The sequence below is a fragment of the Eucalyptus grandis genome, chromosome 3 (assembly GCF_016545825.1).
Source record: "Eucalyptus grandis isolate ANBG69807.140 chromosome 3, ASM1654582v1, whole genome shotgun sequence".
Lineage (NCBI taxonomy): Eukaryota > Viridiplantae > Streptophyta > Magnoliopsida > Myrtales > Myrtaceae > Eucalyptus > Eucalyptus grandis.
This window is the reverse complement of record NC_052614.1, coordinates 22,238,640-22,254,682: the sequence shown is the minus strand read 5'-3', so window position 1 is coordinate 22,254,682 and position 16,043 is coordinate 22,238,640. Positions and strand designations below refer to the sequence as shown.

General features: G+C 40.0%; 1 long non-coding RNA gene across 2 annotated transcripts; it reads left to right on the top strand.

Moving 5' to 3' along the window:
- Nucleotides 1-3,591: 3,591 nt before the first annotated feature.
- On the top strand, nt 3,592-15,569 carry LOC120291529. Of its 2 annotated transcripts, XR_005549643.1 has the most exons (9): nt 3,592-5,364; nt 5,480-6,551; nt 7,609-7,705; nt 9,236-9,362; nt 9,438-9,551; nt 9,709-9,868; nt 10,466-10,547; nt 10,772-10,857; nt 15,241-15,569. It is a non-coding gene; the product is annotated as an uncharacterized LOC120291529 (long non-coding RNA). The 2 variants fall into 2 exon arrangements; XR_005549642.1 differs by lacking the exon at nt 7,609-7,705.
- Nucleotides 15,570-16,043: the final 474 nt, after the last annotated feature.

The following is a 16,043-nucleotide window of genomic DNA, read 5'->3' as shown; positions in this document are numbered from 1 at the left end:
TAAGGCAAATAAATAAAAGAAAAACTACCTAAATTGATTTTTGCTTTTTTTCTTTTTCACCCTTTTCACCCACGGCTTGGCAGCTTTGTGGGGAGTCACCGGGGGTGGGTCGCTGGCGTTCGAGCTCCGGCAAGCACCGGCGACTGGTGGACCGGCGGAGACGGCGACCAGCAGCAAAGCAGACCGGCAGTGGGCTCCGGTGGCGTCGGGCAGTAGCAGGAGGCGAAAACTGCAGGTGCGTCGGGTCACGGCTGCTGAGGCGAAGGTCGACGGCTGAGCAGCGACGTTGGTGCGGTAGCTCGGGCTGTGGATCTCGGGTTATCGGATGAAGTGGCGACCGGCTCGAGCTCGGTTCTGCAAGGTCGACGGCGGAGGGCGCTGCAGCAAGGGAGGTCGAGCGACGGTGACGCAACAGGCGATGTTGGGCACTGGACTGAGCAGGAGCAGATCTTCGGCGAAGGCAGGAACTGCCTTGGGCGCTGAGCGGAGCAGCAGGCCGCAGCGGCGGTGGCTGGCGGCGGTCACTCAAGCACAGGAGCGGAAGCCGGCAGAGGGCGAGCTGCTGCTGCGGGACCGGCTGCACGAGTGACGGGGGCCGTTCGCGGGATGCGGCGGCGTTGCGGAGGCGGTCTGCTGGCGTCGGTGACGGACGTGGCCGGCGAAGGGATCGAGTAGCAAGGGACGCCGGCAAAAGAATTCTCTGAAGAAGACGAACGGCTGTTTTTCCTTTTCTTTTCCTTTTTTTCTTCTGCGCACGTCTGCTGGTCAAACGTCTCCTCCCTCTGTCCCTGTTCTCTCTGCGCTCTCTGCTCTTCTGCTGCCTTTTTGCTTTTTCTTTGCTTCTGTTCCTCTTCGAAGGAAGAAAAGACCGGAGGGGCTTTTTCTCTCTTTTTATTGTGTTTTTTTTTTTTTTTAGGTAAGAGATAAGAATATAAAAGCTCGAAACCACTTTACAAAACACCGGCGCCAGGAACAATCACTCAAAGAACACAACGTTAATGAGTGAAAGAGAGCGGGTGTAAAAGAAAAGAAAGAAGCTAGAAAGGCAAAACAAGCAAACTAGAAAACCAACACAGGGAACAACCCTCCGTGGCCGAGCAGAGAAGCATGCGGGACGAGAGAGAGTTGAGCAGAACTGAGGCACGAGAAAGACGAAGCACCGAGCTAGGTAGTGGAGGCGCCCATAAAAATGGAGGGGTCGAAACCCCACGATCGCTGAAGTCTCCTCTTTTTATTGTGTTGATCTTTCTTTTTCTCGAGAGGAAAACGAAAGCCCCTATGCCGTGAAAACTAAGTGGCCGTGTATTTCTATTGTGTGGCTCTCTCAAAATTGCATGCGTATTAATCTATTTATAGGTCACGGATTAGGATTTTTAATTTTCCAAAATCATATTCACAAAAATTTCTTTTCTAAACATAATATTTGCCTTTCCAAACGCAACATTTTCTTTTGAATTGAAATCTCACAAAGATAAATCCGTAAAATCTCTCCAATGATACAGGCTTGGGCCAATTTGCTCTCTTCATGGACTTAGCCCGACTCATCAAATTAAAGTTTCTGAAGCATCAATTCGAACCCATCCGTCACCGGCTCAATGTAAATGCAAATTAAAAATAAATATTTTTTCAGGGATACAATTAACCCATAATTTTTTAATGCAATAAATGACTAAACGGGTTGCCAAAATTTAGGTGTTAATACTGATTTAGTCCTAAACATTATGATGATTTGTTAAGTTAATTCTAAATATTTTGATTGCTTGCCCATTTAGTTATTTCGACCAATTTTGGTTGAAAATCGCTAATGTGGATGTCGGCCAACCACCAGCCATCCTATATCGCATGGCCAATGCTAACGTGGACAAATTTTGCAATTTTGATACCTGTTTTAATGGTATTCAACAATTAGCATATTCCAATATTGATACCTGTTTTAATGGTAACTTTGATCGATGTATTTGGGTCGTAAGAGTCATGTTATTTTACATATAAAGGATATGGAGGTAGAGTTTCGTTGTTTCACGTATAAAGGAAACAAGTTTTGGCAGATATATTAAAACTATCGTGTGCACGAAGAGAGATATTTTATTGTAATTTTGAAATGATGTACTTTTTGGGAATTCAAAAGGTGGAAATTGTGAAGGGCATAATTGAAGGAGGAAAAGTCAGGGAGCACCCTTTCGAGCTTCACATATTTACATAGATTAGATAAATAATATGCAACCACAATCCATCATTTCACAATGTTGAAGTGAGAAGCCTACACCAAAATAGTATCACGACAAATTAAAATTAGTATGTCTTTTCTCATATGCAGTTGGCTTCATCTCATCATTTAAAACTTATGCTCCACAATATTTCTTATTCGCAGGGCACCGATATGATTCAGGCCATTTGTCTCGAAGAACATGACTCCAAAAGAAGCTACACAGGTGAAAACTTTAAAGGACTGACCAACTTGAGGTTCCTTAAAGTATGTGGTGCAAATTTCACTGGAGATTTCAAGAACATGCTTAGTGAACTTAGATGGCTTCATTGGGAGCGTTGTCCCTCAAATTTTGTAGCGGCCAACTTTCATCCGAAGCAATTAGTTGTGCTCAATCTGTCAAGGAGTGAGATTTCAGAGGATTGGAGAGGATGGGGTCCAATCAAGGTAAGATTTAAAGAAGGCATATCTTTTATGAATAATCACATGTTATCCAAGGGTCAATTGCACAAATTCTCCTTTCTTTCTTTCGGAAAAGGTTAATATCCTTTTTTAGATTCAGGATTTTCCTTTATATAGAAGAGGTTTTCATAGGCACCTAAATATACCAGAAACTTCCGCCCCTTAGAATCTTAAACTAATGGTATCCTGACAACCAATCATGCGTAACATTTGGCATACCTTTTCAACTAATCTATTAAGGATATAGTTATAGTATTTGTGCGTGTCCTAATTTTTTTTGAAATAAATGGTTTGTTGCTCTAAGACAATTTCTCCCCTGGTAAAAGTATGTCTGTATGGCGATTCTTGTTATATTTCTATGTTAATCTTCCTACACGAGAAATGAAAAGTTACAACTGCTTTTGCACGAAATACCATTTGAATTATCGTAGATAGGATAATTATTTTAGAAACAAAAGTTGACCCCACTACTTCAAAATAAGTGCATTACTTTATTATAGTTTTGTGAGGGCGAACTAAATGTTATTTTTGAGAGTGCTAACCGGTTGATATTTATTTCAGTCAAATTGGAAGGTAAGCCTAATACAATAAGAAAATATAGTTAGCACTTGTGTATTACTAACATTCTTTATGCAATGGGTATGTTAAAAAAACACTACTACTTAAGAAACATTTAAACAAAACAAACGTGAAGCAAAGGAGAATCATAGCAATGACAGCATGCGAACCGAGTTATGAAAAATCAATGATAGTGAAAAATCAGGTATTGCAACGTCTAATCTTAGAGGTAACCTCTCTTTCTTTCAGATGGCAGCAAAGCTCAAAGTTCTCAACCTTTCGAGTTGTCCATTTTTAAGAACTCTTGACTTGTCTACTTTCGAAAGCTTGAAGAGATTCATCTCCTTGAATGTGAGATTTTCTACCAGGGATAGCAAATGCCTCATCTCCTTGAATGTCAGTGGTTGTAGGAGACTAGAGAAGCTACCCATTGGAGTTGGTAAATTGGAAGAATTGAAGGAGTTTCTCATAAACGATACTGCTGTACAGGAGATTCCGATGTCAGGAGATGGATTGATGAAGTTGGAGACTCTAAATGCCTTGTGTTGTGGGAGATTGGAAAAGCTACCTGCAGGAGTAGGTAGAATGGAAAATTTGAGGGAGCTTCTCATAAATGACACTTCTATACGAAATATTCCGATGTCGGGAAGGGGTTTGAAGAAGCTAAAAACTCTAAGTAACTCGGGTTGCAGGAGTCTAGAGAAGCTTCCGACTGGAGTAGATAGCATGCACGAATTGAGGGAGCTTCTCATAAATGACATTGCTATACAAGAGATTCCAATAAGTAAATGTGGTTTGCAAAAGCTAGAGACTCTATGTGCCTCATATTGTGAAGACCTTGCTCAACTTCCAATACATGTGGCCCCCTTAAGTCATTAACTAAGCTAGACCTATCTCATTCTGGGATTGAAGAATTACCTTATACCATTTCCTTTAATGAGTCTTTAATTCAATTGGACCTATCTTATTCATGGATTGAAAAATTACCCACTTTCTACTACAAGCTTTCCCCGTTAACTCAGTTGGACCTATCTCATTCAGGGATTAGACAATTTCCAAATTTCGAGGGCTACATGCGGTCGTTAACTCAATTGGACCTATCTCATACAGGGATTGAAGAATTACCAAAATCCATGGACTCCCTTAAGGCGTTAACCCATTTAAACTTATCTTATTTAGGGATTAAACAGTTACCCCAATCCATGGGAGACCTCATGTCTCTACAACACCTGTTATTACAAGGATGCTACTTGTTAAGACACTTACTTGATTCGATTGAAAGATTGACATCATTGACTAAGTTGGATTTGCAATCTACAGGAATTGTGGGGTTACCCCACGGAATGCGGAATATGAAGAATTTAAAGATCTTGGACATTTGTGGAACTAACATAACAAGATTGCCTGATCGATTCAGTTTTGCCCTACCCGACCTCAAGATTAGTTGGGAACAAATGTGATGTCATATGTCTAATTAATTCAGATCACATTATGTTGCTCTACGTCTAGATTTGCAAGCTTCGATATCGTGATGTTGTATTAGTTGATTCATAGTTTTTGAATGATTCTTCAGTATGATTAAATTAGAACAGATCACGTCTCGGATCACTTGAAGATTATGTCATACTGCTTACTTTTTGAATCGCCTCTAGGTCAGGTCTCTCGTGTAACTACGTGTGAGTGGGGTTGATTAGAAGATTGATCACATTATGATTTTCTTGCTGGACTAAAAATAAGGAATAGGGGCATTGCGAGTTTTCAAAGCAAAGAGAAGAATTGAGACTCGAAGAGCACTTTCGGCCGAATTCATTCGAGAATCAACTGAATTTGTTTGTACCCAGCGTCTAAACCTCAAAATCCGGACAGCTATGTTTCAGCGTGTAACCTCAGTATCTGTGCATAAACATCGACTCCGACATGTGAAATACATTGACGATAGATGAACCATTAGAAACGACTCTTATGATGAGAGGAGATCAGTGTCCCATCACACAAATCCTGTGTATGCTCTTCGCGAATTCCATGGATAATTCGCACGATTACCTGTGAAAAAATGAGATTTCTGGAAGGCCGGAAATAGTAGCAACAGAAGTTTCGATCAAGAGAATGTGTCAAACACAGCATGGAGCTCATGACAGGTGAGTCCCCTGAAAATTAACAATCGTTCCTCATATTTTCCCAACACAGTTCCCTGATATTTCGGAGATGATTCTCTGCCGACCCGTTTGCTTCTTCTTTTTTTCCTCATTACAGGATGGCTGCAGAGGTTCCCTTTAACATCCCAAGCATCTCTGCTAGACGATCTTCTGGGGGGTCATTTGGGTCTTGGAGCAAGTTGATGATGAGGATGCTGAGATGGCTTTGAATGGAAGGGTTTTGTACGATGAGTGCTCGAGTCGAGCCGCGTAGCTTATGTTTTAAAGAAAGCCTGGGCTGGTACTGGTGAGATTACATGACCCCTCAAATTCATAGGATATACAGTTGGGAAGGGAGGCATTCCAGCCCAACATACTCCCATCCTCGCCTTGCATAGATCATGCCGAAATGAAAATCGAAGTAACATGCCCGCCCGCACAGGATGAGGATACTGGTGGTGGGCCAATGCCGGACCAATGCTTTTGGCGGCGGCAGCAGTGGCGTTCCATGGTCTTCAAGCAGGGCATCGGCTTCCATCCATCCCAATTGCGGGTGCGGTTTGGTCTGGATTGTGGATTGCTTCTTCATGCCCCAGGCGATGCCAAAAAATGGCTTCGTGATCGATGGAGCCGACCTCCCATGGCCGTTGCTATGGAGTTCACCGGGCTCATGTGATCATAGATCTCCATTGGAATGAATCGACAGAGGTGAGAGATACAATTTACACGCACAGGCCATCTTTGAAATGGAGGAATCTATACCCATCCTCCCCAACTATTCCTCGGTTATAAATTTTGGGGATGAACTTGGTAGGAGAGAGGCAATTCACACCAGCAACATGAATCTGCGATGTTGAGAGGGAGGTGAATCTACGTACGAGCTTGTTGGCGTTGATGGTGAGTGAGAAGACCAAGAACCAAGAAGACACGAACCGCCGACGAAGAAGAAGAAGAGAGGGGAGAAGGGATCTCCATTCAGTTCCCGAGAGAGAGAGAGAGAGAGAGAGCGCAAGAATGGTGGCGAGAATGAGAGCGAGGCTGTCATGTGAGTAAAAGATGAAACCTTTAGATACGTTTTCTTGGCTCATGAGATTAGTTCCAGCATAAGCACTACCGGACAGAGTGGCAGATTCATGTTGCTGGTGTGAGAAACTGTGGAACTCTTCCTCAAAATGGATGCTCTCCATCTGGTATGCACTGGACTATTATATGCGCGCGCATGCTAGTCACTTTTTCTGTTGCCTCTGTTTTCCGTGGTCGATTTAACAGCTATATCTCCCTTTTATTATGAATCATTCTGTAATTCCATCTCGCTTGTGTGGATATATAGAAAGTTGTTTGACTGAATTCTGATTCCTAGTGACATAGATCGGTTTAGCTAAAATCAAGTGCATTCGGCTGCCTTGCCCTGTTGCTTCCTTTGATATTTCATCTTATTGCTATCTTTGTGTGCAACTTGTCCATTTGTTTGTCTTACCTAGCATCATAAGTGGAGAAGTTTTTTTGTGTCGTACCTGCTGCTGTTGGAGCTGTATTTGGTTGCTTTTGATTGCTGATTAGGAGGAATTCGTGTTTGCTAGAAATTTAATGGGTTTATGAACCCAATACGGAAAAGAAAGTTACTTTCATCTGACGAATTACTTGAGCTTTTATGGTATAGTCACATGAGCATATAGGTGCCAACGATTGCATGAGTTCTGAGCTTGTAAAAGGCTAACTGCAGGATATCTGATCTGATCACTCATGGCAGATAATAAAGAATAAAAGAAAAAGTTCTCGCTCATCTGACAGGATTGTTTACAACTGGTACAAACATGAATTTTGGTGCAGCTAAGAAGATGAGAACAATGAATAAATCCCAGTCACAGAGAGTAACAATGATGGACTTCCTGTATTTGAATGAATTTCCCAGGGTTGCCAATATCAACAGAGGTTCTTAGTTAACATTGCTTGCTTTATGCTGGATTCGGTTGAAGCAAGTTTGTACTCTCTGCTTTCTCTCTCTCTCTCTCTCTCTCTCTCTCTCTCTCTCTCTCTCTCTCTCTCTGTTGGATAACTTTATAGCTCATGGATGTGGGACTTCTTTCTAGCACTCGTGAGATAACCACACATTAAATTTCATAAGAAGGATGGCTTATTACTCCCAACTTGATCTTGTAGTCCAGGGATGAATCACTTCTAGGCTAAGGAGTAGCTTGAAGTTCAGAATGATGACTCGCAGCATGTACTTTTGTTTTTTACTTGCAGCATGTACTTTCCAAGCATGAAGTCATTGCTTCTGGAACTTCAGTTCAGTTAGAGAAAACCTGGCCAAGATCTTCTGGCTCCACACCAAATGTCAAAGGTCCTCTACTTGATTTTAGAGATAACAGCAAAGAGCCTAATGAGAGCTAACTGGTTCATAAGTCATGATTCCTATATATAAACCCCAAATACTTGTTATGTAGCAAGATATGAAGTTCAGCTAAGTCCTGTTAACTGTCACATTGCTATTCTCATGATAAGTTGACCTGCATATTGTTTGCTAATTTTCAGCTGTTTAGTATAGATTTCATAGTTTTATTCAGGATAGTGGTGCCTACTTGGGGCATATCTAAAGGAGTTCATCATCTATGTTTTTACCTTGTTTGGTGTAGCTTTTTCACAGTAGATGCAGCTGTGAAAAAGTGTGTTGCAACTTTTATGAGGTGTTTGGCAAATTCTTCACAGCTGCAGCACCCTCAAAGCTGCAGCAGTCATAACAGTTTCTGGAAAAGTGCCTCATCCATCTTTTCATTGCGAATACGCTCGTGTTATTGTTGCGGATTTTGAAGCAATATAGTAGTCATAAGGTGTTGGTCCCTCTTTGGCTCTGAGAAAAAGTTTGGCAGCAGTGAAATAGATACATTTAATTAATACCAGTATAAGGGCACAAACATATGTAAGTGCAAGAAGGGACAGAAGGAAAAAGGATTGAGTAAGTGGTTATCAGCTATTAAAAAGATGAAAGAATGGTAAAGAAAGTGGATAAATGGTTATTTAAGAAGAGATTAGAGGGATATTTGCTCATGTTCAATGATTATGGCTATAAAAAACTGAACTTCTCACAAAGAGCAAATTATGGGATATTACAGTTCAATTTGATATTTAAATGCTGCTCACAAGTTTTTAGTGAATGTAGAGATATAACAAAAGGTTCTATGTGGGTGTCTTTTTCGATTTCGAGGTTCAATGCCTTGGGATGCTTATGTCAGGAAATAGTTACTCAAAGAGTTCCTTAATGTATTTGAAGATCCATGTTCTGTTGTCGCCTAGAACAGTAGATATGAGAAGCAGAAGCCAGTCAAACAAGAATCATGAGCCACCCGAAGCAGTCTAATAGTTTTGAATGCTGAAAAAGGTCCAGAGTATGAGAATATGCTTGTAATAATTTGGGAAATTTTTTATTATGCTAATCCTGTGTCTTGTTTGGTTCACTAAAGCGAAGATGCATTAGAGGTTTTAAAAGTTGTGGATGAACTTATTTTTTTCTAAAAGCACCGTCTATAATCTGATATTCCTACTGTGGAAGTTTCGTATCTTAGTGTTTTCTTGATCCTATGAAATCTTGTCATTTGAGTGTATAGGGGATGTGGCAACCTTGTTTGCTTTGTGCAATACGTTTCCGTTCAGTCACAGGAAGGAGATTTTAAAGAGGGGTGCAATTTACGTTATTCTGTTGTATTGACTGAGAATTGCATTTGCATACCTACACTTTGTTTTCTTTGGAAAAGTTTGTTCATTTTATGGAGTATCTGAATTGATTTGCATATTGTATGGATAGGAACTCTGCTCTAGTTCCTTACGAATTCTTTTTTCCTGGATTAAATGCTTGTTGGATATTTGTCTAATGCAGGTCAGTTGGGTTTTCTTTGTCTTATTAGTTATCAGAGACAATTATAAGGAATTGTGGAGACATTGTTCATGTGCATGTAGCTGGGAGAGAAGTTCTTCATGAGATGGTGAAAATAGTGAAGAAGAAGGTAAGAAATTTTAATGCATTTGGATGCTGAAAGGTACCTGTTGGCTAAAACTTCATGGTTTTCCTGATTCTTCAGCCCGATATCCATGTCAAAGAGAAGATACTGATTTTGATAGATACTTGGCAAGAAGCTTTTGGAGGACCGAGGGCTAGATATCCTCAATAACATGCTGCCTACCAGGGGTTGCTGGTATTTATTTCTCCTTCTCTTGAGAAAAGACTTATTTTATTTGTGATTTGGATGATGTCTTTAGGTCTTGACAGTACCATACCATTTACCTTTTTTCTGGTATTGGTCGTTATGTTATTTTATCTATTAATCACTAAGTCTACTCATTTTCGTACAGCGAGCAGGAGCAGTGTTCGCTCAGAGAGAGGAGGGTCCTGCGCTGGTTTTTAAACCTCCACAGACACAGCCTCTTTCATCATATCCGCAAAATATCTGCAATGCTGATATCCGGCCAGAGCCATCTGAGTCTTCTGCTGAGTCTGAGTTTCCCACTTGAGGTGCATTTATACATAGAAATGCTGATACCTTTTCTCTTGTCTTTCAAAATTTTTTATTTCTTACAGATTTAGGTCGAAAGAATTTTAAACCTGCTGTTTGTATTATAGTACTGTGCGGAACTTAACATTTGTCTTTACTTCTAAGTGGCAAAATCTGTTCTTTGAAAGACAGAGTTTGTTTGGTATGACTTTTGTTGAGTACTTTTTATTTTCTTTAATCCTGTGGCTTACTCAATTTGACTTTTGTTAACGTGAGGCACCTGAATTTTATTTTCAAAATATGCAAATAGTGACACGTAATTCACATATAATAATTTTCTTTTTTTCAAGCGAATTCAAACAAGCTCACTATTGCCTTCTAGCTTGTATGTATCGCAGAGGTCCTATCTTTGTGATCCTTAGACAGTCGGTATGATTTTGTTGAAACAAACACTTTGATTATTGTTTTACATACTTTTTTAGTACACTGATGATTAAAGGATTGTAGCCCTAGGCAAATGGGATAATTTAGTATCCTGTTAAAGGACAATTTTGCAGCACGTTGCTTCTTTCATATACTTTGAGGTTCTTAAGGCATGACTTAATGTTCTTGTGTAGCTTGACAGAAATACAGAATGCACGGGGGATCATGGATGTGCTCGCGGAAATGCTGATTGCCATAGATGCTGGAAACAAGGAGGTATATTTTTCAATTTGTGATGCTTAATTGAGGATGTATTTTTATGCATCAAGCAGTTGAATTAGTGGGAGCTGATAGTATCTTATTGAAATAATATAAGGTTGAAGTTCACCTTTTTTTAGTTTTTCCATTCATTTGGAAACCATCCGGTGGTGTTTCTTTTGCAGTTACAATTGTTCTCTTATTGGCTTTTATTTATTTATTTATAATATATATATTTGCAGGGGCTTAGGCAGGAGATCATTGTTGACTTGGTAGAGCAGTGCTGCACCTACAAGCAGAGAGTGGTGCACCTTGTAAATTCAACATTGTAAGGCTCAGATGCCCTTTTTGCTGAATGTATTTTGATGCTTATCATCTTCTTCAGCTTTCCTTTTTGGTGTTTAAATACTCTTGCTACCATGTCCAGAGGTGGGACATTTAAGTGGTTGTCCTTTTTCTCGTTTGGTGAAGAGGAAACCTTTATATATGTTTTCTTTGCTTATAAGACTAGTTCCAGCATAAGCAATATAGATGCAGTGGCAGATTCATGATGTTGGCGTGAGACAGTGGGAACTCTTTCACTCTTCCTCAAGATGAAAAATGCTTTTCATCTGGCTTGCACTGGACTATTTTATGTGTGCCCACTAATTACTTGGTTGCTGTCTCTGTATTATGTGGAGTTCAATAGCTATATCTCTGTTTTATAATAAATTGTTTTGTATTTTATCTAACTTGTGTGGATATCAACTTTTGTCTTATCTGGTGAAGAGGACACTATTATAGACAATTGCTTGACTGATTTCTGATTCTTAATTACCTTAATTAGTTTAGCTAAAATCAGTGTATTCATATGCCTTGTCCTGTTGCTTCCTTTGATATTTCATCTGATTGCTATCTTTGTGGTGCAAATTGTCCATTTTAGTAGCATAAATGGACGTATAGCATGTTGCTAGATCAAGGGTCAAGAATTAAGAGATATTTCGTGAGGTATGGAGAAGATTGTGTGTCATACCTGTTGCATTGGAGCTGGGGTGTTTTTAATTACTGATATGAGGAAGTCGTGTATGCTACAAATTTAAAAGGTTTATGGATCCGATACAGTAAAACGAAAAGTTACTTTCGTCTAACTAATAACTTGCACTTGCATCGAATTTATAAGCACAGGTGCAGATGATTTCTGTGTGGTTTCCTATTTTCATCCACTACCTTGCAGTTTTTTAGGGTATAATAACATGAGGATACATGTGCCAACGGTTGCATTAATACCAAGCTTATGAAAGGCTAACTCTGAGATATCTTGTCTGATTACTCATGGGAGGAAATAAAAGATTAAATAAAATAAGCTGTGTTGACGCCTAATTTTGAAAAAATAAAATTGCATTTTGAAAAGAGAAAAAATAAAAATGGGGAAGATTGATTTGATTGATTATGCATGGAAGTTTAAAATTCTTATGAGTATTCAAATTTTGTTAAATGCAGAAACAATTTTAAAATCAAGTGAACAAAGGACAAGGATTTTGATAAAATTGAAGGAATCGGCGAAATATCGAGCTGATTGCGAAATTATGCTTCGATTTGCATTCTTAATTTAATGCAACAGAAGATGGAAGTTTGAAATTTACCATAGAAAGTCGCCGTGCGAAACCATTATAAAAAGGAGTTGACCTGCACAAGGTTTGGGGGGCATTCGAAAAGTTCAGAGCAAAAAGAATTCGTGCGGAAACCAAAAAATTCGAAAAGAAGAATTCGTGCAAGAGAGAGAGTAAAAAAAAAAGAGAGGAGAAGAAGCCTTCGTCCATCTTCAATCAACAGAAAAAGGCCATTTTCTCTTTTCTTGTCCTGACAAGTTGTAGAGAAAAGGAAAAAGTCAGCAAAGAAAAGGGAAAATTCGGCAAAAGTGAGAGGACGTGCGACAGGTGAGTGAGAGAAAAGAGAGAGAAAAACAAAAACAATAAAAGGGAAAAGCTTCTTCTTCCTCGTGCAGCACCCCCTGCTCGCCGAACTTGCGGCTGTTCGCCGGCCACCGCGTCTCCGCCACCGCCGCACCGCCACCGACGTCCGCAGTTGCTCTTCGCCGCTCCGCTCACCCATCGCTGCACCGAGCCGACGTCTGCAGCTCCACGGCTGCACCCCCGGCCTGCAGACCGACGCCGGAACGCCCGCCGTCCACTGCCGCCGGAGTTCCCCCCTCGCCTGCGAAGCCTCCACTCAATCCGCGGCCTGCCTCTCCGCCTCATTGCTCGCCTGCGCCGACGCCCACCGCTGGATTTTCCACCGCAGCAACCTGCACTAGCGCCCGTCACCGATTTGCAGAGCCCGAGCTCCCTGTGACAGCCGCGACCCGAGCGCCTCGACGCCGCCTCCGCTGTCGGTCTTGCAATCCATAACGCCCGCGTCTGCAGCTCCATCGCCGCGCCTTTGCACCCGCGACCTGGTGCTGCCCAGCCCGACGCCGGAGCTCCGAAGCCTGCCGCTTCTGACCTCGCCGCGCCACCGTGTTGCTCGCCTCAGCCCAGCACCCGGTGCCTTCGCCGCCCGTCTCCGTTCACCGGACGCCGCGCCTGCGCATCCAACGTCGTGCCTCCGAAGCCCGAGGCCTGCTCCGCTCCACCGTCCGTGACGCCGCCGCAACCGAGCAACACCACCAGAGCCCGACGCCGCGCCTCAGCGACTCGCGACTCAGCGACCAGACGCTGCCTTGCCCGCTGCTCACCCACGCCGGTACGCGACCCACCTCCGCCGGTCTCTGCCAGCCTCCGCCCAGAAGCACCGACGCCACCACCGCGCCCACTCGCCCATCGACGCTGCTGGTCTGCTCACCAATCACGTTGCCTCTTCCCTGTTTTAGGTGGCTTATTTTTACTTTTTTTATTTTTCATGTTATTTTTCTATTTATTTTGTTTGATAGCATTTTTTTTTTTTTTTAGTTTAGCTATTTAAGTTGTAATATCGGATGTTAGTCTTTGTGAATTTTGTAGACATTATCCGTAGGGATTTTGTCCGAAATTAATATAATTATTAATTTGATCCGAGAGACATCGGATCATTTTTCTAATTATTTTTAATTTTTGGGCTTTTGGTAGAATCTCAATTGTTAAATCATAATAATTATTTAATTTGGTCCGTAAGACTTCGGACTAGATTTTTTAATTATTTTGAGTTGTTGTGATGATTAGGGTTAGAATAATTGTTAATTTAACCTGTGAGACTACGAGTTATTTTTTCAATTATTTTGATCCTTTATTTAGTAATCATATTGATTGTTTAGATTTAACCCTAATTTAACAATTATTCAGCTTAAAAAAAACTAAAAAGAAACTAAAAATTCAAAAAATTCAAAAAATTGCATGAGCATATAGGACATTAGGGTTTAATATAATAGACACGTAGGTTTAATTAATCAAATTTTTAGGATTATATTTTTAGGATTGCATTTTTAGATCATATTTTTAGGACTGCATTTTTAGATATTTTTTAAAAGAAAGGTTAGGATTAGACTTAAATAGCCTTTTTAGAGTCTTAATTAGCACATTTTCATATTCTCATCCTTTTCCTAAAATAAAAAATAAAAAATAGTTTTTCTAAGACAGGATAGGGTTTAAGTCAAATTGATCCCTAGAACGAATTAGAAAATTATCCCTTCTTAGATTAATTAGGATCTTTATAAATTCTGAATTTCAATAAATAAAAAATACAAAAATACTAGATGCATGTTAACTAGTTTGCATAATAGAATCATTTACTCAGAATATTGTTCATTAGTAAACTTAGGTCATGAGGTGCATGTTAATTAATTTACGTAATAGACCCATTTAATTAGAATTTGCATATTAATAGGATTAAGTCATTTAGTTTAAAAATGCATTTTTATAAAAGAACTCCAAATTTTAAGAAAATCCAAAAAAATGATTGCTTGGTTTGTGTGATGCAATTTATTTATTTGAATGTTTTAAATAATGGATGAGCACCCGTGTGGTCGCCACATTTGCATGATAGTAATTTCGGTTAAAATAAATCAGCTGCTTGCAAAAACATTTTGAAAAATTAAAAAGAAATGGTACCGAAAGGGCATTAGAAAATTCTAGTACCAAGTCCCCGTATTCTTAGTCTCTGGTTCGTAGGAGTAAAATAAATCTCAATTTATTTTACTTAGGTGTTTAATCGACCTACCGTAAACCGATTAGTGGTGACTCCTAGTTAATAATCTTGCATATTTAAAAATTTGGATTTAAGTCGCGAATTGGTATGGGCTTGGGAGAGCCCGAGCTAAGTTTAAAAGCTTAGCAGTCCATTAACCTAGTTTTAGGTGGTGCATCGAAAAAATAGGTCATGACAAGTTCTCACTCATCTGACAGGAATTGTTCACAGCCAGTGAAAGAATGAATTTTGGTGCAGCTAAGAAGATGAGAATTATAAATAAAGCACAACTGCAGAGACTATCAACAGTAGATCTTCCTGAATTTGAATGAAATTTAAAAGAAAAATTCCCTCGGGGTTGCCAAACTTGAAGGAGGTTCTTAGTTAACATTATTTTCTTTATGTCGGGTTCGGTTGAAGTGAGTTTATATCCCCACCTCTCTCTCTTTCTCTCTCCAGGGTAATTCCATAACTCATAGGTGTGGAACTTCTTCCTAGTAGTCATTAGAAATGCACATGCTAAATTTCATAAGAAGGGATGGCTTATTAGTTCCAACTTGATCTTGTAATCCAGGGATGAATCACTTCTACGTCAAGGATTAGCTTTGAATGATGACTTGCAGCGTGTACTTGCCAAGCATGGAGTCATTGCTTCTGGAACTTCAGTTTAGGCTGAGAAAACCCCGCTGGGACCTTCTGGCACCACGACGGATGTCAAAGGTCCTCTACTTGATATTGGAGATAACAGCGAAAAGCCTGATGAAAGATAACTGGTTCATTAGTCATGATTGCAATATATAAACCCCAAATACTTGTTCTGTGGCAAATTATGAAGTTCAGCTGAAGTCTGTGAACTGAGCAGTGCTACTCTTATGATAAGTTGATCTGGATATTTTTCGCTAATTTTCTGCTGTTTGATAAAACTTGGTAAATATTTATATTGAGGCTTCGTTTGTTTCATGAAAAATGACTGATTTGAATTTTTTTTTTGCTGAAAATGACCATTTATATTGCTTACAAAAAGAAACGAACGAAAAATATTGACCGCATTCATCTCATTATGCCTTGTGAGTGTGCAAAAAGGAAAAAGAAGGATTGACCACATTCATCTCATTATGTAATCAGATGAATTTAATATGAGACCACAACTCAATTATATGTTAATTGTGCAAACAATGTTGTCATAATTGTCCAACTTGTCCAAGGCAAGCACAAACAAAACCACTTATATTTACTATCTATCGATTGTCAATTGCCTTGATAATCCGTATCCATATGCTGTAGATTCTTTGGCCATTGTTGATATATCAAATGTCCGAATATGCTTTTCACTCCCTTCAAATTGCAATACAAATTCTCACTTAATTCCACTTTTTG